Raw genomic sequence first — 27,583 nt, forward strand, 5'->3', positions numbered from 1 at the left:
GAAGAGAAAAAAAAAAAAAAAAACAACCACTGTTCCTCAACAGAAGAGACAAAGGGTATAAATAGTCATCAAATCTTAAAATGTCCATTTCACTCCAATATATTACATTTCAGGTAACTATTAGTTACTTTGGATCAGTGAAAACATAAGGTATCTGCCTTTTTTGGGACTGGCTTGTTTCATAATGGTTTCCAGTTGCATCCATCTTGTTGCAAAATACAGGATTCATTTTTTTTTTTTACAGCTGAGTAGTACTCCATAGTGTATATATACCATAATTTCTTTACCCAGTTGATGGGCACCTGGGTTGATTCCATATATTAGCCATTGTGAATGGAGCTGCAATGAACAAGGTGGATAGGTAACTTTGTCATATGCTTATTTCTTTTGGCTTGGATAAATTCCCAGGAGTATGATGGCTGGATCATATGGTAGGTCTATATTTCAGATTTCTGATATATTACTGTACTATCTTCCACAGTGGCCTATACCAGTTTGCATTCCCACCCACAGAGGATTAGGGTACCTTTTCCCCCACCTCCTCACTAGCATTTGTTGTCTGTTGATTTCTGTATGAAAGCCATTCTGAGTGAAGTGAGGTGAAAGCTCATTGTGGTTTTGATTTGCATTTCCCTCATGGCTAGTGATCCTGAGTATTTTTTTAAGTGTTAGTTGGCCATTTGAATTTTCTCTCTTGAAAAGTGCCTGTTCACATTATTTGTTGTTTTCTTAAGCTTTTTATAGATTCTAGGTGTCATGCCTTTATCACTTGTATAGTTTGTAAATATTTTTTTTCCCATTTTGTCACCATTCTGTCAGTTGCTTCATCACTTTGCTGAGTTTTTTTTTTTTTTTTTTCAACGCAGAAGCTTCTTAGCTTGATATGGTCCCATTTGTCAATTTTGGGTTTGATTGTGCTTGTGGCGTCATTTTTTCCAATAAGTCTTTGCCTGTGCCAATGTCTTGCAGGATTTCCCCAATATTCCAAGTAATTTTATGGCATTGGGTCACAGATTTAGGTCTTTGATCCATTTTGAATGAATTTCTGTGTAAGGTGTAAGGTAGGGGTCTATTTTCATACTTCTGTACATGTAGATCCAGTTTTTCCAGGACTACTTGTTGAAGAGACTGTCTTTGCTTTCAGGATTAATTTTAGCTCCTTTGTCAAAAATAAGTAGGTTGTAGACGTGTGGATTGATTTCTGGAATTTCTTCTGTTCCATTTATCTACAGTTCTGTTTTTGTGCCAGTACCAGGCTGTTTTTATTGTAACTGCCCTGTAATATGTCTAGTATGTCTTGAAATCAGGTATTATGATGCCTCTGGCTTTGTTTTTATTGTATAAAATTGCTTTACCTGTTCAGGATGTCTTTTGTTTCCATATGATTTTTAACATCACTTTTACTAGATCTGAGATGTCATTGACATTTTGACTGCATTGAATCTATAAGTAGCTTTTGATTGTATGAACATCTTAATGATATTGATTCTTCCAATCTATGAACATGAAAATTTTTCCATTTTTTGTTGTCTTATTCTATTTCTTTCCTTAATATTTTGTAATAATTTGTAATTTTGTAATTATCATATACATCTTTCACATCCTTGTTTAAATTTATTCCAAGGAATTTAATTTTTTACCTATTTTTTTAAACTTTTATTTAATGAATATAAATTTCCAAAGTACAGCTTATGGATTACAATGGCTTCCCCCACATAACGTCCCTCCCACCCACAACCCTCCCCTCTCCTGCTCTTTCTCCCCTTCCATTCACATCAAGATTCATTTTCAATTCTCTTTATATACAGAAGATCAATTCAGTATATATTAAGTAAAGATTTCAACAGTTTGCACCCACACAGAAACACAAAGTGTAAAGTACTGTTTCAGTACTAGTTATAGCATTAATTCACATTGTACAACACATTAAGGACAGAGATCCTACATGAGGAGTAAGTGCACAGTGACTCCTGTTGTTGACTTAACAAATTGACACTCTTGTTTATGGTGTCAGCAATCTCCCTAGGCTCTTGTCATGAGTTGCCAAGACTATGGAAGCCTTTTGAGTTTGCCGATTCTAATCTTATTTCGACAAGGCCATAGTCAAAGTGGAAGTTCTCTCCTCCCTTCGGAGAAAGGTACCTCCTTCTTTGATGGCCCGTTCTTTTTCTTTCCACTGGGATCTCACTCACAGAGATCTTTCATTTGCCCCCCCCCCTTTTTTTTTGCCAGAGTGTCTTGGCTTTCCATGCCTAAAATACTCTCATAGGCTCTTGAGCCAGATCTGAATGCCTTAAGGGCTGATTCTGAGGCCAGAGTGCTGTTTAGGACATCTGCCATTCTATGAGTCTGCTGTGTATCTTGCTTCCCATGTTGGATCGTAATGATAGGTCTAAGAGTCAAAGGGATCACATAAACAAGACTAGTGTCTGCTAATACTAACTGTAGAATTAAAAAGGGAGAGAACGATCCAACATGGGAAGCGGGAGGGTTTTTCTTACTGATATTACTCTGTGTTGGTTATTGATCTGTTTAGACTTTCTATGTCTTCATGATTCAGCTTGGGTAGATTATATGTGTTCAGAAATCTATCCATTTCTTATAGGTTTCCCAATTTGTTGGCATATAGATCTTTGTAGGAATTCCTGATGATTCTTTTTATTTCAGTGATATCTGTTGCTACATTTCCTTTTTTAGCTCAGATTTTATTAATTTGGGTTTTATCCCTAATTTTTTGGGTCAGTTGAGCCACTGGTATATTAATTTTTTTTATTTTTTCAAAAAACCAGCTTTTAATTTCATTATCTTTTATATTATTTTATTGGTTTTAATTTTGTTTATTTCCTCTTTAATTATGATTATTTCTTCTCTCCTACTAATTAGTGGTTTTGTTGTTTTTCTACGTCATTGAGATGCATTGATAGCTCAATTATTTAATACCTTTACAGTGATATCTTTATTTTATAATGGAGTCATTTATGAATATAAACTTCCTTCTTGGTACTAGTTGTACTATATCACCCAAGTTTTAGTATGTTGTATTTTAATTTTCATTTACCTCAAGATATTTTTAAATTTCTCTTATAATTTCTTCTTTGACTCTTTGAGTTTTTATGTGTATTTTTTAATGTGCTCATAACCTGTGAATTTATTAGTTTTCTTTACTGTCGATTTCTAGTTTCAGTCTATTATTTTTTCATTCTAATGCATACTTTATATGATTCAATTTTCTTAAATTTGTTGAGAGTTTTTTATTGACCTAACATATGATGTATCCTGGAGAATGTCCCACATGTGCTTGAGAAATCATGTGTATCTGGCTCTTGATGGAATATTCCATACATATTTGTTAGATCTGTTTGATCTATACTGTTCAAATCTGCTATTTCTTTACTGATTTTTTTCTCTGAATGCTGTATTGTTTATTGAGGATGAGGATTGAAATCCTATATTGTGCACTATTTTTCCATTCAGTTAATGCTTGCTTCCGTATATTCAGGTGCTCTCATATTGGGTACCCATTTAACAAAAACTGTTATAGCTTCTTGAGAGATTGACCTGTTTTTGTTATATAATATTCCTCGTTGTCTCTTTTGACAGTTTTTCACTTAAAATATTTTTTTCTGAAATAAGTATGGCTATCTTCCTCTTTTTTGGCTACCATTTGCTTGGAATATTTTTTCTCTTTCAATTTCAGCCTATATATTTTTAAATCTAAAATGAGTCTCTTCTATTCAACATATATTGTCTCTTTTTTTAAAAAATACATGCAGCCACTTTGTATCTTTCTGTTGGAAATTTTAATACCTTAATGTTTAAAGTTATTATTGTTAATAAAGACTTTCATTCCCATTAAAATTTACTTTCTATCTGTCTTGTAGCTTTTTTGATTCTCTTTTCCATCATTGCTATTTTCTTTTATGTTTCATTGCTTTTTTTTTAGTGCAGTGTTTGAATTTTTCTCTCATTTTCTTATGAATGTCTTCTATAGATGTTTCCTTTGTGGTTACTATGAATTTTAGATAAAACATCTCATAGGAACGGTAATCTATTCTAAAATGATAATAATATCAATTACATATAAAATTCTTAAATGTTACTCACCTATACACACAAGTTTTTTTTGCACTGTGTACCTGTTAATGTTTTTTTGTAGTTATCTTTTTATTGACTTATAGACCATAAGTGAAAGCAATTTATATACCATCATTACAAAATTACAGCTCTGTTTGTACATTAAGGGTGCTATAACAGAAAAACTGGGAGGCTTATAGCAACATTTTATCTCCATAGTTCTGGAGCCTGGGTAGTTCAGGATTACAGTGCTAACAGATTGGATGTCTGGTGACAGCCCACTTTCTGTGTAATAGAATCTTCTTGCTGTGTCTCAGCATGGTGGTAGGATTCAGCATGCTCTCTGGGGATATTCTTTTTTTTTTTTTTTTTTTTAAAGAAACTAGTATCATTCATTAGGAATCTGACCCCATAACCTAGTTACTTCCCCAAAGTTGTCTTTCCTAATAACATCAATGTGGGATTTAGAATTTCAATATATGAATTTTGATTGGATACAACTTTCAAACTTCATCAGCACTCTTCTGTATGCATGGGTCTACGTAGTTACCGTAACCAGTGAACCTTACGATTTCAAGTATTCTCATAATGCTGTTTAACACCCCTTGGTCTATATTGGATTAACTTTCTTTAATAAGTATTGTAAAGCAGATGTAGTGCCAATGAACTCTTAATTTTTGTTTTTCTGGGAAAATACTTATGCTGCCTCCAGTTTTTGGATGATAATTCTTTTTTCACATATAGTACTCTTGATTTGCAATCTTTTAAAATTTCAGAACCAACATAAACTTTTCTTTTTATTCCATTTTTTATGAAGTTGGTGCGGTATGCTGGTACCCACTCCCTTGTATCCTGCAAAGTTTCTGCTGAGAAAATTACTGATAGGTTTATGGAGCATCTCTTGTACATGACAAGAGACGCTTTTCTTGTGCTGCCTTTGAGATTCTTTTTTTTTTTTTCTGGCTTTTGTCAATTTTATTATAGCAAATCTTAATTTGGATATCTTCAGATACATCCTCCTTATTGAGCATTAGGTTTGTTTTGTCCAGATCTGGGAATTTTTTGGCTGTTGTTTTTTAAAATAAGATTTCAATCCTATTCTCTTACTTTTTCATTTTTGAAATAGACTTATTATGTATATTGGTACTTGACAACATCATGATAAATTCCTTAGGTTTCTTACTCTTTTTAAAAATTTTTTTGTGTTTCTCCAAGTGATAATTTCAAATTATTTGTCTTCCAGTTTTAATTTTTTTTCTCTGCATGACCAAGTCTATCATGAGCCTCCTTGGCTGATTTCTCAGTTTAGTTGTATTCTTCAGCTACAAATTTTCTGTTTTTAAAAAATGTATTGTATGCCTGTATTGATACCTAATTTTGTTCATTCATCATTTTGTTCAGTTTGTTGAGCATATTAATTATTATATTGAATTATTTTTCAAGAAATTTAAATACTTCTATGTTTGTAGGGTTACTTTTTGGAGTTTTATTTTATTCCTTTGACTGAGCCAGGTTTCCCTTTTGCTTCATGTGCCTCATGTCTTCATGAACTTTGTACAGGGAAGGAACTCACCAAATGGTCTTGAGAGAAAACCTCAAAAGTTTCTGGTGGAATACAGCCTTTCTGGACATTAAGTTTCTCAATTAGAGAAACTTGCTCTTGTGTTTCCCAGGACCTTTTAATCTCTTGCTCTTGTTCATTTCTGTCTGTGGTATTGTACATTCTTGGTTTCAGCAAAGCAAGCTTCCCAGATGCCTTTTCTTATTTGTTGTCAGCAGGCATTCAGAATATGCCAGCTCTTCATCAGCAACCTGAGTCAGGCAGACAGATATTTGTCCCTCGGCAGTTCTCCAAAAAGCCAGAATACCAGACTCAAGCTCAAGCTCCATTCCTCTTCTTCTTTCCTGAGAGGGAAATCTCAAGTTGTATCCCCACTCCTGATAGTGCTGACGCACTCTGGCTGCTTACGGTTGTTCTTAGTGGCCCAAGGGCATCCAAATTATGCCACTTGCATAAGTACTTCTAGTGAGACAAGACACAAAGTAATTCCTCAGTGTGTGGCCTAAAGAGCCCGAGTACTGAGTACACCCTCCACACCTCTCTCTTCTGTCAGAGGAGAAATCTCAGTGTTAATGCAGCTAGATAGAGATTACCCTATGTGTGTAAAAGGGAACAAAAATGAGATTTAAAAAAAGAAACGTATATACATTGGAATGAGGAAGCAACTCCTGACAGCAGGACCCAGCCTTTTTTCTCCGTTAGCCCTGGGTGTCCTTGCCTGTCATTTATCAAAAGAATGCATTGGCTTGAGAGAGCTACAGCTGGCCTGAGAAGATTCTAATCACAGGGCTGAAGGAATCATTTGCTTCTCCAATAGATAAGACCCTTGATGGCCAGTATTATCAGGAGGGGTTTGTTTAGGGGAACTCCACACCCACAATTCCTCCACCCATACTTTCCTAGAAGAGGGAGGAGGGAGAATAAATGGGGGATCCATACTCTTGTCCATAAAAACCCAGTCTGAATGAAGACTGCTGCTTTAGTCCCTTCTGAGATGCCCACCTGGTCTATCAGGTATAGGAGTTTCTGTCTCTTCATGTTTTTAGTAAAACTTTGCTATAACCACCTTCTTGTCTGCTCCTTCATTGGCCTCATACTTTGTCACTGATAAGACAAGTTCCCAGAGTTCAAATCAGCTGTAACATCAAGCTTGGCACTTTCTCCTCATTGTGCCATTGTCCTTTGTTTCCAGTGGCTCCCAAACATTCAAACTATGTCAGGGCTCCAATTCAGGCCAGTCAGAACCCAGTTCTCCAGGTGTTCTCCACAAAACTGGGATGTTGGAGGCAGACTCTACTCTTCATTGTAGAGGAAACAGACTGAGGCTTTCTCTCTGGGCACTAAACTATTCCAACTTAAGGTAGGGTTGATGCCTGATAAGTACAATTACTCTTATCTGTTTCAATGCGACTGTTCTCATTTTGTGCTTACTTTGGGTACTGTAACATCTTGACTAGAATCTGAAATTCTGATATAGGTGCTTAGCTTGTATAGCATTATCAAATGGGTGTTTCTTTCTTTTAAAAATATTTTTTTATTTATTTAAGAATAGAGTTACAGATAGAGAGAAGGAAAGACAGAAATGTCTTTCATCCGCTAGTTCACTCTCCAAACAGCCACAATGCAATGGGCTGATCCAAAGCCAGGGGCCAGGAGCCTCCTCTGGATCTCCCGTGTGGGTGCAGGGGCCCAAGCACTTGGCCATCTTCTACTGCTTTCCTAAATGTGTTAGCAGAGTGCTAGACTGGAAGAGGAGCAGCTGAGACAGCAACCAACACTCATATGGGCTGCCAGTACTGGAGGTGGAGGCTTAGCCTACTATGCCACAGTGGCAGCCCCTGAATGTTTCTTTTAAGGAATGAGTGCTGGAACTTCCAATCTACTTACCTTGCTGACATCACTCCAATTTTAAATAATTTTGAAATGTTTTAGTGTATAGGTAATTAACTATATTCATATCACTATGCATTAACAAGAAAATTACTTGAGGTCACAGGGGTAGCTATTGGCATTGAACAATCAAGAACTTGCAACTTCTGGAAAAATACTTTGTTTTTAGAGTCCAGGTTTTTTTTTTTTTTTTTTTGACAGGCAGAGTGGACAGTGAGAGAGAGAGAGAGAGAGAGAAAGGTCTTCCTTTGCCGTTGATTCACCCTCCAATGGCCGCCACGGCCGGTGCGCTACGGCTGGCGCACCGCGCTGATCCGATGACAGGAGCCAGGTACTTATCCTGGTCTCCCATGGGGTGCAGGGCCCAAGCACTTGGGCCATCCTCCACTGCACTCCCTGGCCACAGCAGAGAGCTGGCCTGGAAGAGGGGCAACCGGGACAGAATCCGGCGCCCCGACCGGGACTAGAACCCGGTGTGCCGGCGCCGCAAGGCGGAGGATTAGCCTAGTGAGCTGCGGCACCGGGTTTATAGTCTTTTGACTGATATGGGAGAAATTTTGTTTACATTGAATTATACACTATAAAAAGGATACTAAGAGGTAAAAAATAGGCTATACCCTAGGATCTTGAATTGGAAGCTTTGTTCCCAGTAATTTGGAATGAGTGCTTATTGCTCTGAAGAATCCCTAAACCTGAAGATTAGTGGGGAATTGGGTGAGTGGTGAAATATGTTCTGAAGAAGGGACTTTCGTATAGAGATGGAGGAGATAATGGTTACAGCAACATTTCCAGCCTTTAAGATGCAACATGAACTTTGTCATCATTTTAATGAAAACGTTATTTTATGTAGATAGTCAAGAAAGGAGGGAAGGTTTATTTCATTTGTTCATTCACTTTTTAAAAAAGATTTATTTATTTACTTGAAAGAGTTACAGAGAGGGAGGAGAAAAAGAAGAAGAAAGAGGAGGAAGAGGGGGAAGATAGGAAGGAAAGGGAGAGGGAGAGGGAGAGGGAGAGGGAGAGGGGGAGAGAGAGAGACTCAGTCTTCCATTAGCTGATTCATTCTTCAGATGGCCACATTAGCTAGGCTGAGTCAGGCCAGAGCCTGGAGCTTCATCGATTCTCCCACATGAGTTGCAGCAGGCCAGACACTTGGGCCATCTTTTGCTGCTTTTCCCAGGCCATGAGCAGAGAGCTGGATTGGAAGTGGAGCAACAAGGACTTGAACCAACACCCATTTTGGATGGCTGCATCAAAAGTGATGGATTTACCCACTATGCCACAGGGCCAGCCCCATTCATTTGCTTTTTTCTTTTTCTTTCTGGCTCCTCTTTTCTCTGATTTTCTCTGTATCTCTTCTCCTTAATGTCAGTCTACTAGTTGCCACCTCTCCCTGTTGAATACTTTCATGCATTTTCTATTGCCTCTTGTAGATTGTCATGTAGGCAATACTCATTAATCTGAGCCCATGTTTCTTCTCTGATGACCATGTGTTTTCTCTCTTTCCTTTTTCTGTCCCTCCTTTTCTCTGCGGAATAATTGCTTTCTGCCTGCAGACTGCCTTGCATGCTAACACTGTAATTCAGACACTGATTTTTAAACAGAATCCAAAGGTTGCATTTGAGGGTAGCCTGAATGCATCAGCCATATGCCACCAGAATAATCTCTTGTTTGTCACCATTTTATTGTGTTCTTACACAGCTTTAAACTGTTTGGGTGTGATCTGGCACTGTTACCCTTATCCACTTCAAAATTAATGAAGCCAGCTGGAAGAGTGTGATTTAGAGGGGTAGCACGTGGGATTGTGAATGCTGACATCTTGGTTGTGCTCTGAGAGCATTTCTTATGTTTCTTCATTCCCCAATTTCACCCAAATATAGCCTGAAAATTAAAGCATAATACATAAGCACAAAAATCTTTGCTTTGTTCAGGTTTCACTGATATATGAGGAAAATGCAAACAGCAGTCCATGAAATTCCTTTAAATCATAGCGAGCTTGTGGTATTTAAATATATGCAAGCATGATTTGTTATTTCAGTAATGCTTGATTTTTTCTAATATACTTTCCCAATTTTAAAATACTCTCTCCTCTCTTCTTTCTTTCCTTCCCTCTGCAAATACTTGTGATGAATAAATTGTAAGCCAGAGTCTGAGATTTCAGTGGTGAACAAGATAAAAGAGATATTTTATAAGAAGGACTCATGCAATATATGGACACATTACAAGGTATGATTTTCTATACTAGTAAGTTTTATAAAGAAAATAAATTTATTTATTATACACACACACATAATAGATTTTTGGATGAGAGGTGCTAGCTATTTTCCTACAAGTGATCAAATAAAGCAATCCTGAGGAGATGGTATTTGAACAGACAACTAAGTAGCAAGAGATAGAAACCACAGGAGAACCCAGGGCTCAATATTCCTGGAAGACAAACATGTCTTTAGTCTAGTACAAGGGCAGGGTGGGGACTTCCAGGGGCCTTCTATCCCCATGCCCTGTTTGCACCAGACTCTATCTGCAAGGAGAGCCTAATTATGTTACAGTCACTGGTCCACTGACTTCCCTTTTCCTACTCAGGCATCCCTTTCACTCTGCCCACAGATTCAGTCTCAGTACAGCTTTGACCAATGGTTGGAAGACCTAACACCAGACCACCATCTGGTCTCCCTCTCCCTCCCCCTCTCTCTCTCCCACCATCTTGGGCTTTCCTTTTTTGGGTGGGTCTTTATGACTGATTCAATTTCTGTCTTGGTTGTTGGTCTGTTTAGGTTTTCTATGTCTTCATGACTCATCTTTTGTAGATTGTGTGAGTCCAGGAATCTATCCATTTCTTCTAGATTTCCCAATTTGTTGGCATATAGCTCTTGGTAGTAATTCCTGATGATTCTTTTTATTTCTATGGTATCTGTAGTTACATTTCCGTTTTCACTTCTGATTTTATTGATTTGGATCTTCTCCCTATTTTTTGTTTTTGGTTAGTTGGACCAATGATGTATCGATTTTGTTTATTTTTCAAAACACTAGCTTTTCATTTCACTGATCTTTGTATTTTTTTAATTTCATTTTTATTTATTTCTTCTGATGTTAATTATTTCTTTCCTCCTACTAATTTTAGGTTTGGTTGTTGTTTTTCTAGGTCCTTGAGATGCATTAATAGATCATTTATTTGGTACTTTTCCAATTTTTTCATGTAGGCACCAATTGCTATAAACTTCCTCTTAACACTGCTTTTGCTGTATCCTGTAAGTTTTGACATGATGTATTGTTGTCTTCATTTGTTTCTAGAAATTTTTGTATTTCTCTTTTGATTTCTTCTGTGACCCATTGTTCATTCAGGAGCATGTTGTTCAATCCCCATGTTTGTATATGATCTAGAGATTCTTGAGTTGTTGATTTCCAACTTCATTCCATTGTGATTAGAGAAGATACATAGTATGATTTTGATATTTTTTTTAATTTGCTAAGGCTTGCTTTATGGCCTAGATCTACCCTAAAGAATGTTCTGTGCACTCATGAGAGAATGTATATTCTGCAACTGTGGGGTGCAAAGTTCTATTGATATCAGTTAGGTCCATTTGATTCATAATGTCAATTAGCTCTGTCTTGTTTATCTGTCCATTGTTGAAAGTGGAGTGGTGAAGTCCCCCATCACTATTGTATTGGGGACTGTGCCTCCCTTTAGATCCATTAATATTTCTTTTAGATAGCCAGATGCCCTGTGATTTGGTGTGTATACATTTGTTATAGTCACATTTTCCTGTTAAATTGATTCCTTAATGATTACATAGTGCCCTTCTTCATCTCTTAACAGTTTTTTTATGTAGAATTCTATTTTGTCTGATATTAGGATGGTAACACTTGCCCTTTTTTGCTTTTCATTAGAATGGAATGTCCTTTTGTGTCCTTTCACTTTCATTCTGTGTGTATCTTTGTTGGTGAGATGTTTTTCTTGTAGGTAGCAAATAGATGGGTCTTGCTTTTTAATCCATTCAGCCAGCCTATATCTTTTAACTGGAGAGTTGAATCCATTTACATTCAAAGTCACTATTGATAAGTAATGACTTAGCTCTGCCATTCTTCCATAACTATTCCTATTTTTTACTTCAGACTTCTTTTTGTACTTTTACTGGTGGATTTCTACATTTACATTCTTTCATCAAAATGACTATCGGGGCCGGACTGTGGCACAGTGGGTTGACGCCCTGGCCTGAAGTGCCAGCATCCCATATGGGCGCTGGTTCGAGACTAGCTCTCTGCTATGGCCTGGGAAAGCAGTAGAAGATGGCCCAAGGCCTTGGGCCCCTGCACCCACGTGGGAGACCCGGAGGAAGCTCTTAGCTCCTGGCTTTGGATGGGTGCAGTTCCGGCCTTTGCAGCCAACTGGGGAGTGAACCAGTGGATGGAGGACCTCTCTCTCTCTCTTTCTGCCTCTCCTCTCTGTGTGTAACTCTGACTTTCAAATAAATACATAAATCTTTTAAAAAAAGATGACTATCTTTCTGTTTATCTGTTTGTAGCACATCTTTAAGCATCTTTTGTAAGGCTTGGTCAGTGGTGACAAATTCTTTAAATTTCTATTTGTTGTAGAAGGTCTTTATTTCACCTTCATTCATTAATGAGAGCTTTGCAGGGTACAGAATTCTGTGTTGACAGTTTTTTCCTCTCAAGACTTGGACTGTATCTCTCTGTTTCCTTCTAGCATGTAGGGTTTTGATAAGAAGTCAGCTGTGAGTCTATTTGTAGATCCTCTGACAGTAATACTGCATTTTTATCGTGCAAAGTTTAGGATCTTTATGTTTTACTGTGGAAAGTTTGACTGCAACATGCCATGATGAAGTATCAGGGACTGATAGGAGTTCTGTGTGCTTCCTCTATTTGAATGTCCCTTTCTTCCTCTAACTTGGGGAAATTTTCTGAATTATTTCACTAAATAGGTCTTCTTGTCCATTCTCTGTTTCCATACCTTCAAGAACTCCTAAGACCCATATGTTGGATCTTTTGATAGTATCTCATAAATCTCCAACCCTGTTTAAGCTTTCCGATTTCTTCTTTCTTTTTTTTTTTTTTGACTGTAAGATTGCCAAACTTATGTCTTCTAGTTTGAATATTCTTTACTCTGTCTTGCCAAGTCTGCTGTTAAGGCTTTCCACTGGATTATTTTTTTGATATATTAAATTCTTCATTTCTAATATTTCATTTTGATTTATATTTAAAATCTCAATTTCATGGGAAAATTTTTCGTTCATATCATTTATGGTTTTCTTTAGTTTGTGGATTTGCTTCTGATTCCTTTTGAGTAGTCCTATGATTAATTTTTTGAATTCCATTTTTGGCATTTACTCAGTCTCTTCATTTTCACATTCTATTATTGAAATGTTGGGTTCCTTTGAGGGGGGTGGTCATGGTGTCCTCCTTATTCTTGTTTCTTGAATTTTTGCATTTGTTTTTAGGCATTTGTGGGATTGGTTTTTGTTTTTTTTCTTCTGATGGCTTTTCTTCTTTGAACTATGCCTCTGTGACTTAGTGGGATATCAGCACTTTCAGTGACTATTTAGGGGTATTGGTGGGTATAACCAGGGAGCTCTCTTCAGTGGCCCAGGGTGGGGTGAGTATCCAGGGTAACACCCAATTTGGGTGTGGTAGATCTCCATGCCAGGGTGTTATCTCCCAGTGTGTTCTGGGCCACCACATGATCTGCATAATTGATCTGTGTAGTTTTCACTGTGAGCATGGTGAGCACATGGTGTCACTCCCAGTGATTGCCCAGAGACCCAGCTACTCCCTTCACCTTCTCCTGTAACCTCTGAGTGCCACAGTCACTGGGTGCAGAGGTTTCTGTTTGCCCCACCAGCCTGCCAGTCCACAGTGAGGCAGATGTTCCCTGAGACAGTCCCACCTAGGCGTCTTGATCCTGGAAGGCTGCAGGTGCTGCAGCATCCTGTGTGGTTACTCACTCACCTCCCAGCCAGACTCAGAGTCAGTGGGGCCTGCGGATTGTTTCCTCTTCTAGAATCACTGGGTCACACGGGTATACAAGATCCACTGGATGAATGTGGCTCTGCCACTGCCGCCAGCACTGCTGTGAAGATGGTGGCCCGTCTCAGCCAGTTGCTGTGTACGCACACAAAGGCTTGTACAGCTGCTGCCCAAACCCAAAATGGCACCTGCTGTTTCTCAGCCAGGCAACCAGCACGGTTGTGAGGAAGTTGGGGAGAGACAAACATGCCCCCTCTACTTCTCCTGGGTCTGTGGCAACCACTAGCAAACTCTAGCCCATAGGGCTCCAGTCTGGACTCAAGCCACGCTCTCCCTCTGCCTGCATCACCACAGGTTGCTGCAGTCCAGTCTCACCTCCGTCTCCAAACCTCCACCCACTCCAGCTCTTGTTGGCTGCACTTGTGCGTTGTGTTCGTATTTGTGCTGTGCATCTGCACCCTCTACACAGGTCCATGGTGTTCATCCTACTCTTGTAGGATTTCTAATGTGGGTTTCTCTCCAGTTCTCCCCTGCGAGTGCACTTCCTACCCCCTTTTCTTTCTTTTCTTTCACTTTTTATCCCTAGTCAAGTACATTGTTTCCCCCTAATCTGCCATCTTGGAATCTCCCCCAACCTCATCATTTTCTATTTATTTTTCCATCATTTTGTCCTCCATATATGAAATTTTTTCCTATTTTCTCAGATTATTCTGACAGTTACTTAGTTATCTTTTTTTTTTTTTTTATCCTCTCAGGGTTTGGTCCTACTGGGTTATTGAAGCATGTTGCATTGTCTTTGTTAATGTTTTCTCTCACTGTGAGTATGCTTGGTGCATATATTGTATCTTTAATTAAATGTAAAAATAGGGTTCTATGATAAAACCAGATTGATAAGTTTCCTACTAATTCTTAGAGGACACTGGAAAATAGATCCATGGTGGAGTGTTTGCAAATGCTTTCCATCAGTGGCTTCCATGGATTCGATTTGATTTTACAAGGGAAAATTATAAATTTTTCAAAATTAATTTTGTCTAGAAAGATGTGGGTGTGGGAGGTCATTCATGTGTAACCTATAAAGTGGCAATTTCACATGAAAAATGATATAATGTTGCCATCTTAATTTAGGCATAATGGAATAAAACAAACACTATTACCAATCTCCTCATTTCTTATTTTTCCATTGATTTGTTTATACATTCATTTATGTTCATCGCAGGAACCTTTACAAATAATTTCCATGAGCCGGGGATAGATGCTTTCTTATATATAACTGACTTCTAAAATGCTATTTTTTTTTTTAAATAAAATGCTATTCTTCCTTGGTTTGCCCATCATTCCTTTTTTTTTTTTTTTTTGACAGGCAGAGTGGACAGTGAGAGAGAGAGAGAGACAGAGAGAAAGGTCTTCCTTTGCTGTTGGTTCACCCTCCAATGGCCGCCGTGGCTGGCATACCGCGCTGATCTGAAGCCAGGAGCCAGGTGCTTCTCCTAGTCTCCCACGCGGTTGCAGTACCCAAGCACTTAGGCCATCCTCCACTGCACTCCCAGGCCACAGCAGAGAGCTGGCCTGGAAGAGGGGCAACCGGGACAGAACCCAGCGCCCCAACTGGGACTAGAACTTGGTGTGCCGGTGCTGCAGGCAGAGGATTAGCCTATTGAGCCACGGCGCTGGCCCCATCATTCCTTTTGATAATTCACTTCCACGACTCCTAAATGTTCTAGGAATTTACCTGTGGTATCCACCTTGTCTATGTCTGCCATACTTAACACTTAAATAAAAATTTTCCTTTGTCAATTCTATCCTGTGCTTCCTTAATGCCTCTTGCCCATACTCTTCTGTTTCTGGAATCAACCGATCTTTATTTTCATATTCAAGCCCAGTACCTTCTCTGGAATTTGCCCCAACTATAGTCTGGGCTATTTAAGGAATTCTATTCTTTTTGAGGAATTTCAAGACATATATCAAAAGTCAACTTGGGGCCCATGCTGTGGTATAGCCAGTAAAGCCACCACCTGTGGAAACGGCACCCCACATGGGTGCTGGTTCAAGTCCTGGCTGCTCTACTTCTGATGGCAGGAGCTATGGCCGGCGCACCGCACTGATCCGATGGCAGGAGCCAGGTACTTATCCTGGTCTCACATGGGGTACAGGGCCCAAGCACTTGGGCCATCCTCCACTGCATTCCCGGGCCACAGCAGAGAGCTGGCCTGGAAGAGGGGCAACCGGGACTAGAACCCGGTGTGCCGGCACCGCTAGGCGGAGGATTAGCCTAGTGAGCCGCGGCGCCGGCTCTGGCTGCACTACTTCTGATGCAGCTCCCTGCTAATGCACCTGGGAAGGCAGCAGAGGATGACCCAAGTCCCTGGCCCCTGCACCCACGTGGGGGACCTGGAGGAGGCTCCTGAATCCTGGCTTTGGTTGGGCCTACCTCTGATGGTTGTGGCCATTTGAGGAGTGAGTCAGCAGATGGAAGATCTCTCTCTCTCTGTAACTCTGCCTTTCAAATAAGTAAATAAATCTAAAAAATTTTTTAAAAGTCAACTTTTTTGCTAGTCTTATTTGTAGTTTCTTGCTTCTTGTTTCTAATAATCGTGCATTTTCTTTCTCCAATGACCAGTTATTACTTTGAAATCCCATTTTCTCCCAAGTAGGACATTTTATTGAGGGAATCCTACTCTTGAACCAGAGTTCCCTGCACAGGACAACCTTCTATGATCTCCACACTTTCCTTATTTTGGATACGTCTGCTTCTATATTTGCTTCACTTCAGAAAATGTTACATTAAGCTATGAAATTGTCTCTTATGACTTTATAAGCCGAAAAATAGATTCTAAGTTCTTTGTGGATGTTCATTTCCTACTTAATCTCACTGCAGTCTGTTTACCTTCCTAGTTTCCTAACTATACACACACAGCCATTGTTAAGATCACAATTGCTTTCTGTTTTGAATATTTAATAGATATTCATCAAAGGCTCCTCTTTGATTATCTGCCAGCTGTCTTCTCTAACCCATTTTTTTTTTTCTGTCTGGTTCTCATCCCTTCCCTCTCTCCTTCATGGGCTTCTCCCACAATATCAGTGTTGGTATTTATTGGGTTTCTGTCTTTGAATTATTTATTATTTTAAAATGTTAACTATGTTTTAAAATTTTGCTTATTTTAGATACACACACACAAACACAAACACACACGCACACACACACAGAGGGAGAGAAACTCCCATCTGCTTCTATTACATAGCTCTCTCAATGCCTGCCACAGCTGGGACTGGGCCAGTGCCAAAGCCAGGACCTGGAACACAATCCAGGTCTCTCCTGTGGGTGGCAGAAACCCAGTTAGTTGACTGACTCACCACTGCTGCCACCTGGGAAGCTGGAGTCAAGAGCCGGAGTCAGAAATTGAACTCAGGTACTCCAGTGAGGGATACAGGCATGTTAACTACTAGAGTAAAAGCCTGCTCCTGCATCTGTCACTTTTAATATTCTGTGGGTGATTTTATTCACCGTATAAACTTTGAAAATGGATTTAACTTCATAATTTGAGATATTTGATATGGGCTATACTAATTGGAATAGGAATTTAAGTATTATTACTGTATAGATCACTGGTTAACATCAAATATAGCTCATCTGGAATACAATGAAATCAGTACCCAGTCAGCTACTTCTGTCACAGAAAGTAACTTAGATAAGGAGAGATCAGAGAAAGAACTCATGTGGAAATATTTGTTGAATAGATATTCTATAATCAAATAAAACAAGTTTTTTTTTGCAGAATGTTTAAGATGTGAGAATAGACTTAGCATGTAGAATTACTCTTTTTAATGAGAATTTAAAGGATATTTTTAGCTAGGACACAAGCAGGATGGTAACTGAAACTTCCAGGCACTTGGAACTAGTAAGTATACCTTTCTTTTTTAAAAAAATACATACTTTTCAAAATGCGTTCACACTTGTGGTCTCAACAACATTGTGAAGTAGGCATTGAGAAAGTTAGGACATAGATTTTAAACAGGGGAAGCAACATGGGGTGATTTGTTGGTTTTTAATTGTATTCTAAATCAATTTTTCTCAAGTTTGCTGTGCACATACAACAACTGGGAGGCTGTGACCTGGTAGATTCCAGTTCAGTGAACCTGGGATCGGACCCAAGATTCTACATTGTCACCATGCCCCCAGGTGATGCTGGTGGCCACCTTGAGGAGGGCCTTTGGGGGAGTCCTAGACTCAGAAAATCCTGGACTCAGGGGCTAGGAAGGGAGGAGAAAGATTCAGAGGAAGTCCTTAAGGCTCTCTGTTCTCTTCAGACAAAGTAGCATCATTTTGATCTGACCATAAATTAAAGTTGCACATTACATTTTATTGGAAGGATGTTTTATTGTTACTCTTGCCCACACCCCAACTTGCCATTGGTTTCAAACTGTTGGGGAAAATGGACAGGAGTTGTAATATAGTGGGTTAAACTACCTCCTGCAGTGCCGGCATCCTAAATGGGCTCCAATTTGTGTCCCAACCGCTCCACTTCTGATCCAGCTCCCTGCTAATGGCCTGGGAAAAGCAGAGAATATGGCCCAAGTACTTGGACCCCTGGCACTCACTTGGGAGCCCAGGGTGAAGCTCCTGGCTTTGGCCTAGCCCAGCCCCAGCAATTGCAGTCATTTGGAGGAGTGAACAAGTAGATGGAAGATCTCTCTCTCTCCCTCTCTCTGTAACTTTGGATTTCAAAATAAATAAATAAATCTTAAAAAAATAATTTAAGGAAACATCTAGAATGGATTCACATCATGTCTAGAAGCACCTATCCTTGGTCCCACCAAGGGTGTGTGTTCTTCTCTACACTGAATGAAATGGAAGACAACATCTCCAAGGATCTGCCAATACTAGAATTCCTATGTCACTTCTAAAGTACCAAACTGCTAGATTTACATGGTAAATCAAGCTTGTGCCCTAATCTTCCAGGTTCAGGATTGATGTCATTATACCATATGTTATTTGGGTATTTGTGGCAGTCGTGAAGTAAATATGACCCTTTGCTCATGATAAGTAATGGAGAAATCATTAGCTTTGCTAGAGGGTCTCCTTTAAGAAAGTAGAGAGTAACAGTATATATTGGAAAAGAAAATTTGTTGAGAGGGGAGAAATATCTGCCCCTTCCTATTTGTAGCTGATTCTTTGGTATCTAGGAAAATGTAGGATTGATAAATCATAAAACTTAGAATTGCAAAGGATCCTTTTCTAATTTCAGCATATTATCGCAGTCACAGAAGTTAAGAAATTAGTATCGAAGTCATCTAGACAGTACCCAAAATTTAACAATTCCTTTGATTTCCTGATTGTTATGTGGAAATTTATGTACCTTTTGTACTTTTGTATCGAATCTCCCACCGTACCAGTAATATGAAGCTACTCTGGTGAGCTGAAGGTTTCATATATTTTGCTTCTTCCTTCACTCTCCACCTCTGGTGCTCTACCTAAGCCCATCATTTGATGAAAATTATATAAGTAGAACAGAGCCACAGAGAGTAGGGCAAACTGAGGCCAAATAGTACACACTGGGGAACTGAATGTCAGCCGGATTGCATAAGCCCTGTTTATCTTCATGGCGGAAATCGCCATCATGCATACTTCAGATTCTTTGGTTTTCTTAGTGCATTCTGGTGCAAGAACCCCTCACTGAGCTACTGGGTAAAAGGGTAGATGGCAACGAAGTAGCTAGGTTTTATGAGTACAATCAAAAAGCGTTTTGAAATTCAATAGCAAACAATTTTGTTGTTAATATACTTACTTTGGCAGACTGGCTACTACTTATTGACATCTTAGGACACAGTGGACAGTGTTCTAAATGTTTTATACATCTAGTATCTTTTAAAACATTTTTATTTACTTGTTTTTATTTTATTTGAAAGGTAGACATGATAGATATAGATAGAAAGAGCAAGATCTCCCATCCACTGATTCCCTTTTCAAATGCCTTTAAATTTCCTGAGGCTGGGCCAGGCCAAAATCCGAGGTTGGAACACAGTTGAGGTCCTCTAAGTGTGTGGCAAGGATCCCGAACACTTAAGTGATTATGTCCCCCCTCCTAGGGCATGTATTAGCAGGAAACTAGAGTCAGGGGGTGGAGAACCAAGACTCAAACCCAGGCACTATGATATGGGACATGGGCATTCCAAGTGGCATCTGTCTCTTGTGCCACAAGTCTTCTACATGTACTCTTTTTCATTCTGATGTATATCTCATTTCAAGTTCTTCTAAGGTACTCTTTTAGTCACCACAGTGATAGCCAAAAAGATGGAAAGATAGTCTACTAGTAAGCATCTGCAATATTTGGGTGGAGTTTCCATTGAATCTGCAGTTGTTGGACTTAATATACCAAACCGTATGATTTCTTGGGCTTCTGGTGGGCACCCACGTCATTCAGTTGCGTTAGACCTCTTACCTTTCATCTGGTCTTGCAGTGTGAAGCTTGCCAGTGCCTCTGTGGTTTACCTTTTCTCTTTAAAGCACACGAGCTATTTAGAATATATCAGTATGCTCTGATTATGCTTTGTCTACACCCTACTTCAGTAGTAACAAGTGTAAATAGTAAAGTAGATCTTAACTGAGGCTTGTTAGTTCTCAAATATTTTTAATATCAATGGTTGCAGTGGTTTAGGTTTTATTGTTACTCCATATTTTTGTTTTATATAAATAGTTTTTTAAAAGATCAGAATAATTGCTTTCTCAGATACGCTTTAGTTGCTTTTCCAATTCATTGTTGAGTTATCAGCCACAGATGTTAAATTAAAATACCTACTATATAAGGATGTTTTAAAAAGTTCATTGAAAAATGCAACTGAAAGATAAATTTAGGGAGTGGTACCATGGTGCAGTGAGTTAGTTGTGCAAGTCCTTGAGACACCTGCATTCTATGTCAGGGTGCTGCTTCCAGTCTTGGCTGCTCTGCTTTTGTTCTAGCTCCCTGCTAATGTGTCTGGGAAGCAGTGGATGATGGGTACTGCTTGTGTTCTCATTCCACGTGGGAGACCCAGATGGACTTCCTGGCTTCTGACTTCTGCCTGCCTTGGCCCCAGCTGTTGTGGCCATTTGGGGAATAAACCAGTGAATGGATGATCACTGTCTCAATCTCTATGCCTCTTGGTTTCACTCTTTCAAATAAATAAATAGATAAAAATCTTAAAAACAGATAACTTTATTTTGGCACAAAACTTTTAAAATCCATGCATAGGAGAGTTCTTCAAATAAGTCATGAAAAATGTATATTATAGGAAAACTATACATTGGGGCCAGTGCTGTGGCGCAGTGGGTTAATGCCCTGGCCTGAAATGCTGGCATCCCATATGGGTGCTGGTTCGAGACCTGGCTGCTCCACTTCCGATCCAGCTCTCTGCTATGGCCTGGGAAAGCAGTAGAAGATGGCCCAAGTGCTTGGGCCCCTGCGCCCGCATGGGACACCCAGAAGAAGCTCCTGGCTCCTGGCTTCAGATTGGCGCAGCTCTGGCCATTGCAGCCAGCTGAGGAGTGCACCAGTGGATGGAAAACCTCTCTCTTTCTCTCTCTCTGCCTCTCCTCTCTCTGTGTAACTCTGACTTTCAAATAAAATAAGTAAAACTTTAAAAAAAAAACTATACATGGTTTCAAATTTTTTTTGCGCCAAAGTAAAAACATCTTTTAATTTCATTTTCCATGAACTTTTGAAATACCTCTATGTTTCTTCTGGAGGAAAGAGTAATTTATAGTTGAGAACCACTGTGCATAGTACATTACCAACCCTCACAATTCCTGTGTGTTCTCTCTGTCCACTGTCCCGGAATGACAATCTTCCTTCTGTTCAGTCTTTCCAAATAGAGATTACCTATAATGTGGCAGGGACTGGGAACTCAGCACTGAGTACAACAGGTAATCTTGCCTTCACGGAGACAATGTTCTAGTGGAAGTACACATGATTTTATGGACATAGCTCATATTCTGAGTCTTCTTTCCATTTCTGTCTACTTCTTTCATAATAAAACATCTTTCTTCTACAAAAAGATTTTTCCTAAAGACTTCAGAAATATTATCAGTAACACTTATTTGGATTTTAATTTTCAATTCTTTTTACTTTTTTATATATGTTGAGCATATTTCATGTGTTTCATATATACAGATTTAGGAGCATAGTGATACTTTTCATCCTACCCTCCCTCCCGCCTTTACCCTCACCCCCCTCTTTTCTTTCTTATCCTTTAATTTTTACAATGACATAATTTCAGTGTATTTTATAATCATAAGATTAACCCTCCACTAAGTAAAGACTTCAACAAAAAAGTAAGAGGAAAAAAAAAAAAAACACTGTTCCTCACCGGTAGAGACAAGGGCTATAAACAATAATCAATTCTTACAATGTCAGGCCGGTGCCGCGGCTCAATAGGCTAATCCTCCACCTAGCAGCGCCAGCACACCGGGTTCTAATCCCAGTCGGGGCACCGGATTCTTTCCCGGTTGCCCCTCTTCCAGGCCAGCTCTCTGCTGTAGCCCGGGAAGGCAGTGGAGGATGGCCCAAGTACTTGGGCCCTGCACCCCATGGGAAACCAGGAGAAGCACCTGGCTCCTTCGGATCAGCGCGGTGTGCCAGCTGCAGCACGCCAGCCGTGGCGGCCATTGGAGGGTGAACCAACGGCAAAAGGAAGACCTTTCTCTCTGTCTCTCTCTCTCACTATCTACTCTGTCAAAAAAAAAAAAAATTCTTACAATGTCAATTTTGCTCATATACATTTTTTTTTGTATTCTATTAGTTATCACAGAATAGGAAAAACATATGGTACTTGTCTTTTTGGACTTTTTTATTAATATAGAGGGTATAGATTTTATGTATTTCATAGACATAATCCTAAGAAAATAAGCATTTGGAATTTATACATCTGTAATTCTGCCTACCATTTTTATGTCCAATACCTTTTACCCCACAGTTAGATTTTTCAATTTTTAAGGGCAAGGACCACCACATACACTGATTTATTAAGTTCTATTTTATAAATATTTACATACGCAAGAAACATATACAGAACAATAATGTAAACACCACTCAGCTAAACAAATAACACATCACTATGCATTGAAGTCCCCTGTGTACTCATCTCAGATCATATTCTACTTCTTCCCTGCCTCTAGAGGGAGCCACTGGTGTTTATCTTGGAATGTGCTTCTAATACATCAATTATATCTATCCCTAGGCAGTATCTACTGCTCTTTTGCATGTTTTAAAAGTTATATAAATAATACCATACTGTATTATTATTATTATTTTTTTAACTTTTATTTAATGAATATAAATTTCCAAAGTACGATTTATGGATTACAATGGCTTCCCCCACATACCGTCCCTCCCACCCGCAACCATCGCCTTTCCCACTCCCTCTCCCCTTCCATTCACATCAAGATTCATTTTCGATTATCTTAATATACAGAAGATCAGCTTAGTATACATTAAGTAAGGATTTCAACAGTTTGCTCTCACACAGAAACATAAAGTGAAAAATAATAGATGATTTTTATTAAATGATGATGAAATCAGATCAGACCTATTGTCATGTTTAATCCCAGTGAGAGTCAAGTTGGGAGTTGATAATTTCTTTTCTTTCTTTTTTTTTTTTTTACAGAGGATCAGTTTAGTATACATTAAGTAAAGATTTCAACAGTTTGCACCCCCATAGAAACACAAAGTGAAATATATTGTTTGAGTACTCGTTATAGCATTAAATCTCAATACACAGCACATTAAGGACAGAGATCCTACATGAGGAGTAAGTGCACAGTGACTCCTGTTGTTGACTTTACCAATTGACACTCCTGTCTATGGCATCAGTAGTCTCCCTATGCTCCGGTCATGAGTTTCCAAGGCTATGGAAGCCCTCTGAGTTCTCCGATTCTTCTCTTGTTTAGACACGGTCATAGTCAAAGTGGAGGTTCTCTCCTCCCTTCAGAGAAAGGTACCTCCTTCTTTGAAGACCTGTTCTTTCCATTGGGATCTCACTCGCAGAGATCTTTTGCCAGAGTGTCTTGGCTTTCCATGCCTGAAATACTCTCATGGGCTTTTCAGCCAGATCCGAATGCCTTTAGGGCTGATTCTGAGGCCAGAGTGCTATTTAGGACATCTGCCATTCTATGAGTCTGCTGAGTATTTCACTTCCCATGTTGGATCACTCTCCCCTTTATTTATTCTATCGGTTAGTGTTAGCAGGTACTAGACTTGTTTATGTGCTCCCTTTGACTCTTAGTCCTTTCATTATGATCAATTGTGAACTGAAATTGATCACTTGGACTAGCGAGATGGCATTGGTACATGCCACCTTGATGGGATTGAATTGGAATCCCCTGGTATGTTTTTAACTCTCCCATTTGGGGCAAGTCAGCTTGAGCATGTCCCAAATTATACATCTCTTCCCTCTCTTATTCCCACTCTTATGTTTAACAGGGATCACATTTCAGTTAATTTTTAACACTTAAGAATAACTGTGTATTAATTAAAGAATTAAACCAGTCCTATTAAGTAGAACAGACAAAAAAACTACTAAGAGGGATAATGTATTAAGTTGTTCATTAACAGTCAGGGCTATGCTGATCAAGTCACCGTTTCCCATAGAGTCCATTTCACTTCAGGAGGTTTCCTTTTTGGTGTTCAGTCAGTTGTCACCGATCAGGGAGAACATATGGTATTTGTCCCTTTGGGACTGGCTTACTTCACTCAGCATGATGTGTTCCAGATTCCTCCATTTTGTTGCAAATGACTGGATTTCGTTGTTTCTTACTGCGGTATAGTATTCTAAAGAGTACATATCCCATAATTTCTTTATCCAGTCTACCGTTGATGGGCATTTAGGTCGGTTCCAGGTCTTAGCTATTGTGAATTGAGCTGCAATAAACATTAGGCTGCAGACCGCTTTTTTGTTGGCCAATTTAAATTCCTTAGGGTAAATTCCAAGGAGAGGGATGGCTGGGTCGAACGGTAGGGTTATCTTCAGGTTTCTGAGGAATCTCCAGACTGACTTCCATAGTGGCTTGACCAGTTTGCATTCCCACCAACAGTGGGTTAGTGTCCCTTTTTCCCCACATCCTCGCCAGCATCTGTTGTTGGTAGATTTCTGAATGTGAGCCATTCTAACCGGGGTGAGGTGAAACCACATTGTGGTTTTGATTTGCATTTCCCTGATTGCTAATGATCTTGAACATTTTTTCATGTGCCTGTTGGCCATTTGGATTTCCTCTTTTGAAAAATGTCTATTGAGGTCCTTGGCCCATCTCTTAAGTGGGTTGTTGGTTTTGTTTTTGTGGAGTTTCTTGATCTCTTTGTAGATTCTGGTTATTAACCCTTTATCTGTTGCATAGTTTGCAAATATTTTTTCCCATTCTGTTGGTTGTCTCTTCACTCTCCTGACTGTTTCTTTTGCAGTACAGAAACTTCTCAATTTGATGCAATCCCAATAGTTAATTTTGGCTTTGACTGCCTGTGCCTCCCGGGTCTTTTCCAGAAACTCTTTGCCTGTGCCAATATCTTGAAGGGTTACTCCAATGTTCTCTAGTAACTTGATGGTGTCAGGTCGTAGATTTAGGTCTTTAATCCATGTTGAGTGGATTTTTGTGTAAGGCGTAAGGTAGGGGTCTTGCTTCATGATTCTGCACGTGGAAATCCAGTTTTCCCAGCACCATTTATTGAATAGACTGTCCTTGCTCCAGGAATTGGTTTTAGATCCTTGATCAAATATAAGTTGGCTGTAGATGTCTGGGTTGATTGCTGGTGTTTCAATTCTGTTCCATTGGTCTATCCATCTGTTTCTGTACCAGTACCATGCTGTTTTGATTACAACTGCCCTGTAGTATGACCTGAAATCTGGTATTGTGATGCCTCCGGCTTTGTTTTTGTTGTACAAGATTGCTTTAGCTATTCGAGGTCTCTTGTGCCTCCATATAAATTTCAGCACCAATTTTTCCAGATCTGAGAAGAAGGTCTTCGGTATCTTGATTGGTATTGCATTGAATTTATAAATTGCTTTTGGGAGAATGGACATTTTGATGATATTGATTCTTCCAATCCATGAGCATGGAAGATTTTTCCATTTCTTGGTATCCTCTTCTATTTCTTTCTTTAAGGTTTTGTAATTTTCATCGTAGAGATCTTTAACATCCTTGGTTAAGTTTATTCCAAGGTATTTGATTGTTTTTGTAGCTATTGTGAATGGGATTGATCTTAGAAGTTCTTCCTCAGCCATGGCATTGTCTGTGTATACAAAGGCTGTTGATTTTTGTGCATTGATTTTATACCCTGCTACTTTGCCAAACTCTTCTATGAGTTCCAATAGTCTCTTGGTAGAGTTCTTTGGGTCCCCTAAATAAAGAATCATGTCATCTGCAAAGAGGGATAGTTTGAGTTCTTCCTTCCCAATTTGTATCCCTTTAATTTCTTTTTCTTGCCTAATAGCTCTGGCTAGAACCTCCAGAACTATATTGAATAGCAGTGGTGAGAGTGGACAACCCTGTCTGGTACCAGATCTCAGTGGAAATGCTTCCAACTTTTCCCCATTCAATAGGATGTTGGCTGTGGGTTTTTCATAGATTGCTTTGATTGTATTGAGGAATGTTCCTTCCAAACCCAGTTTGCTTAGAGTTTTCATCATGAACGGGTGTTGTATTTTATCAAATGCTTTCTCGGCATCTATTGAGATAATCATATGGTTTTTCTTCTGCAGTCTGTTAATGTGGTGTATCACATTGATTGTCTTGCGCACATTAAACCATCCCTGCATACCAGGGATAAATCCCACTTGGTCTGGGTGGATGATCTTTCTGATGTGTTGTTGCATTCTATTGGCGAGAATTTTATTGAGGATTTTTGCATCTATGTTCATCAGGGATATTGGTCTGTAATTCTCTTTCAGTGCTGCATCTTTTTCCGGCTTAGGAATTAAGGTGATGCTGGCTTCATAGAAAGAATTTGGGAGGATTCCCTCTTCTTCGATTGTTCTGAATAGTTTGAGAAGAATTGGAGTTAATTCTTCTTTCAATGTCTGGTAGAATTCAGCAGTGAATCCATCTGGTCCTGGGCTTTTCTTTGTTGGGAGGGCCTTTATTACTGTTTCAATTTCTGTCTCAGTTATGGGTCTGTTTAGGTTTTCGATGTCTTCCTGGTTCAATTTAGGTAGGTTGCATGTGTCCAGGAATCTATCCATTTCTGATAGGTTTCCCTGTTTGCTGGCATACAAGTCCTTGTAGTAATTTCTGATGATTCTTTTTATTTCTGTGGTGTCTGTTGTTACATTTCCTTTTTCATCTCTGATTTTATTGATTTGGGTCTTTTCTCTTCTTTTTTTAGTTAGTTGGGCCAATGGGGTGTCAATTTTGTTTATTTTTTCAAAAAACCAGCTCCTCGTTTGGCTGATTTTTTGGAATGTTTTTCTTGATTCAATCCTGTTGATTTCTTCTCTGATTTTAATTATTTCTCTTCTCCTACTAGATTTGGGTCTGGTTTGCTGTAGGTTTTCTAGATCCTTGAGGTGAATTGAAAGCTCATCTATTTGGTGCCTTTCCAATTTCTTGATGTAGGCACCTATTGATATAAACTTTCCTCTTAACACTGCTTTTGCTGCGTCCCATAAGTTTTGGTATGTTGTGCTGTTATCCTCATTTACTTCCAGAAAGTTTTTGATTTCTCTTTTGATTTCTTCTATGACCCATTGTTCATTCAGGAGCATGTTGTTCAATCTCCATGTGTTTGCATATGCTCTAGGGATTCCTGAGTTGCTAATTTCCAACTTCATTCCTTTATGGTCTGAGAAGCTGCATGGTATGATTCTAATTCTTTTGAATTTGCTGAGACTTGCTTTATGGCCTAGTATGTGGTCAATCCTAGAGAAGGTTCCATGTACTGCTGAGAAGAATGTAAAGTCTTTAGCTGTAGGATTGAAAGTTCTGTATATATCTGTTAGATCCATTTGGGCTATAGTGTCGTTTAAATCTACTGTATCCTTGTTGATCTTCTGTCCTATTGATCTGTCTATTTCTGAGAGTGGAGTATTGAAGTCCCCCAGTACTATTGTATTGGGGTC

The 27,583-nt window shown here is 39.1% G+C and overlaps 1 protein-coding gene across 26 annotated transcripts in view; it reads left to right on the top strand.

The window, feature by feature from the left end:
- LOC100347331 (RNA-binding motif protein, X-linked 2) overlaps window positions 1-27,583 on the top strand; it is a 210,685-nt gene that overhangs the window by 114,977 nt on the left and 68,125 nt on the right. For 5 of the 26 annotated variants that reach the window (XR_016232366.1, XR_016232352.1, XR_016232361.1 and 2 more), the window contains one exon: window positions 9,668-9,751. The exons of 18 other annotated variants lie outside the window; for them this stretch is intronic. The gene's annotated coding sequence lies outside the window, so the exon portion shown is untranslated. The remainder of the gene's footprint in view (window positions 1-9,667; window positions 9,752-27,583) is intronic. 3 more of the 26 variants (XR_016232369.1, XR_016232362.1, XR_016232357.1) reach the window with 1 other exon arrangement.

The sequence above is a fragment of the Oryctolagus cuniculus genome, chromosome 4 (genome assembly GCF_051225735.1).
Source record: "Oryctolagus cuniculus isolate XC-2025 breed Fujian yellow rabbit chromosome 4, ASM5122573v1, whole genome shotgun sequence".
Classification (NCBI taxonomy): domain Eukaryota; kingdom Metazoa; phylum Chordata; class Mammalia; order Lagomorpha; family Leporidae; genus Oryctolagus; species Oryctolagus cuniculus.